The sequence below is a fragment of the Hyaena hyaena genome, unplaced genomic scaffold (genome assembly GCF_003009895.1).
Source record: "Hyaena hyaena isolate Hyena2069 unplaced genomic scaffold, ASM300989v1 scaffold_3029, whole genome shotgun sequence".
Classification (NCBI taxonomy): Eukaryota; Metazoa; Chordata; class Mammalia; order Carnivora; family Hyaenidae; genus Hyaena; species Hyaena hyaena.
The window spans coordinates 1-3,663 of NW_024083667.1; the positions used below are offsets into that span (position 1 = coordinate 1).

At 42.4% G+C, this 3,663-nt stretch overlaps 1 pseudogene; it reads right to left on the reverse strand.

Annotated features, from left to right (window-relative positions):
* Positions 1-1,596: 1,596 nt before the first annotated feature.
* On the reverse strand, positions 1,597-2,237 carry LOC120227734 (annotated as a pseudogene).
* Between the last annotated feature and the right edge of the window lie 1,426 nt (positions 2,238-3,663).

A 3,663-nucleotide genomic window follows, 5' to 3' on the forward strand; every position in this document is an offset into this window, starting at 1 on the left:
AGAGAGAGAGAGAGAGAGAGAGAGAGAGAGAGAGAGGAGAGCGCACCAGTGTGTTCTCAAGTGAGTAAGGGGCAGAGATAGAGAGCGGATCCCAAGCAGGCTCAGAGCTTTCAGCATGGAGACTGATTGCGGGGCTCGAACTCGACTAACCATCAGATCATCTTCTGAGCTGAAGTCAAGTGTCGGGCACTTAACCGAATGAGCCACACAGGCACCCCCAGAAAGTTACATTTTAAATGGTTCCATTTAAAGACTTTCTCTCTTTCTTTTTTCTTTATTTATATTCGTTAGTTGATGTACAGTGTAATCCCGTGATTCATCCGTTATATCTGACACCCAGTGCTCATCCAAAAGAGAGCCCCCGCCCCAAATGCCCATTACCCGTTCAACCCATCCCCCTACTCACCTCCCCTCTAGCAACCCCCAGTTTGTTCTCTGTATAAAGAGTCTTTTATGGTTTGCCTCCCTCCCTGTGTTCATCTTATGTTTCATCCCTTCCCCCATGTTCATCTGTTGTGTTTCTCAAATTCCACATATGAGTGAAATCATATGATATCTGTCTTCCTTGGACTGACTTATTTCGCTTAGCATAATACCCTCTACTTCCATCCACATTGTTGCAAATGGCAAGGCTTCGTTCTTTTTCCTCCCGAGTAGTATTCCATTGTCTGTGTATACACATCTTCTTTTTCTTCTTTTAAAGGGGACACTGTCTTTAATAGAGTTGGAATTAAAAAGTCACTTAGTAAAATGTTTACGAGTATTTGTTTTTATCACATCAAAGAAGTTGACATGTGGATCAGAGTTCTGTTTTCCCATAGAAAGTGAAAAGCCGTGTGTAAAAACCCACAAAGTGGTCTGCTGTCGCCAGTTGTTTCTATAAAGGGGGCGCTGCATGAGATCAGCTTTAAATTAATCAAAAACAAACAGCACTTCAGGTATCAAAAAAATGTGTCAAAATAATTCCAAACATTTAAAATATTATTTATATATGTATATATATATATATATATATATATATATATATATATATACACAGACACACATATATCACGGTAGTTAAGAACAGAGTTTTGAGTCATTATGATAGAGACCAACTTTAAACATCGCTGGTGAGATGAAATTGGGAAACTGGCATTAGAACCCCGACTTACTTGAAAACCACCTGAAATGCTCTCCAAAGTCAGGAATCAGGTTAGCATCATCCTCCAGCTGAGCACCATGGCCACGGCGTCTGGGCGTGGGGTGCGGAGGTCAGCTGGGGCGAAACCTGGCTCCCTGTGTGCAGGTCGCTTCCAGGGCCACACAACCGCGACCACCCGCCCCTCCCCTCCCCCGCACCCAACTGTCCACCCAGCCTGCAGTTGACTAGAATTCCATCCTTTTGAACACTTGAACGTCACTGAGAAATAAATCAATGCAATTTGGTTTAAATGTCAGTTTCTTCAACAACCTGATGCTTCAGTTACAAACAATTGAAGCTCCTTTTTAAAAAGAACATTCGACTCCCTCGAAATCAACTACTTTATGTGAAAGAAGAAGGCACTGTTACAGTGGCGCAGAACCGTCCTCAGACTGATGGGCCCAGCTGAGTGCCTAGCTCGCAAACGTCTTGCCCGTGTCCTCCCACCCCTTGTACATCTTCTTACCGTGTGTGAAGGGGATGTACCACTACTTTATCATGTGCTTGATTTGCCTCTTCGTGATGATACAGAAGAGCATGATGAAGTACATCACCAGGGTAGGCCAGAACACCGGGACATTGAAAGCCTCAAAGAAGGTGCAGGCCATGGCCACGAGGATGCCCTTGGTGGCCGACTCTGGAAGCCTTTGAATAAAGGGCCAGAAGTCCTCATTCTGTTTGGTTGGTAACGAGAGGCCGTCATCTGAGTCTTCCATCAAGGAAGGGTCCACTTTCAGAGGAAGAAAAGCTATGAAAAGATTGAGGTGGTAGATCCCCAAGGCGCAGGTCACGATGTACGAGCCCTGCAGCAAGTAGACTCGAATCATGTACATGAAGCTCAGGCCCAGCGTCACCACCGCACGGCCATGTAAGGTGTGGACTTGTCTAGCCAGGACTGATAGATCTGCCTGAGTCTGGTGAAGAATACCACAGAAAGCTTCCCGTGGACAGAATCCCCCACACTGTCCCCTTCAGACATTCTGTACCTCGCCGCTCCCTGCGGCCGATCATGGTCTCCGAGGGCCGCAGGAAGGAGGACTCGGGCAGGCGGCCACGCCGGCGCTTCACACGGTCCAGGAAGGGACAGCCGCGCACTTCCACTCTGTCCTATACCACATCTTCTTTATCCATTCATCAGTCGATGGACATTTTGGCTCTTTCCACAATTTGGCTATTGTTGCTAGGGTTGCTATAAACATTGGGGTGCATGTGTCCCTTGGAAGCAGCACTCCTGTATCCTTTGGATAAATACCTAGTAGTGTAATTGCTGGGTCATAGGTAGTTCTCTTTTTAATTTTTTGAGGAACCCCCATACTGTTTTCCAGAGTGGTTACGACAGGTTGCATTCCTGCCGACAGTGCAAAAAGGTTCCCCTTTCTCCACATCCTGGCTAACATCTGTTGTTTCCTGAGTTGCTCATTGTAGCCATTCTGACAGGTGTGAGGTGGTATCTCATTGTGGTATTGATTTGTATTTCTTGATGATGAGCGACGTTGAGCGTCTTTTCATGTGTCCAATTGCCATCTGGATATCTTCCTCCAAAAAGTGTCTCTTCATGTCTTCTGCCCATTTCTTCACTGGATTATTTGTTCTTTCAGTGTTCTACCAGTTCATTTTATAGGTTTTGGATACTACCAACCTTTTATCTGATAAGTGATTTGCAAATATCTTCTCCCATTCCAGCAGTGGACCTTTAGTTGTGTTGACTGTTTCCTTCGCTGACTTTTTTGAGATGATAAAACTATCATAAAAGAGAGCAGGTCAGTGGTGTAGAGAGTGTGACTACAAAGGGATAGCACCAGGGACTTCTTGGGGGTTAAGGAATTATTCTGAATACATATTATGGTGGGGGTTAAAAGAATCTATACATGTGTTCAAATTCTTGGAACTGGATATTCAGAAGAAGTCTGTGTCACTGAATATTAAATTTAAAATAATAGGAATAACAGCAAAATAGATTTTTTTAACCAAAAATTATTAGAATTGCACAGTAGTATACTCCACTATGGAAAATACTGAATACATTCTTTTAGGATTAAGGAAAACTATAACAAATATAACCCAGATGAACACAAATAAATCAACAGCTATAGAAATGGTAAGTATGTGTGTGTGAGGGGGGGTAATTATTTTCCTTTTCAAAAACTTTCTTTAAAAGTTAACTGAATGTTTTTGGGAGATACAATTTATGTATGAATAAAATGTATGGAAGCAAAATCAAACAGATGGGAGTGTAGAAATGAAGACATACCATATAAGGATTTTATTTTGTACATGAAGGATGATTTTATTACCTGAAGATGAAATGCCTAATTTTAACTATCTATAACATAATCCCTACAGAAACCACTTAAATATAAAAGAAAAGGAATAACCATGAAACCAATATGTTGACTATAAATGAACCACTGAAAAATACTTCAGTAATACATAAGGTGGCAAGTGAATAGGGTTAAGGAAAGAATGAAAAGATAAAGGAA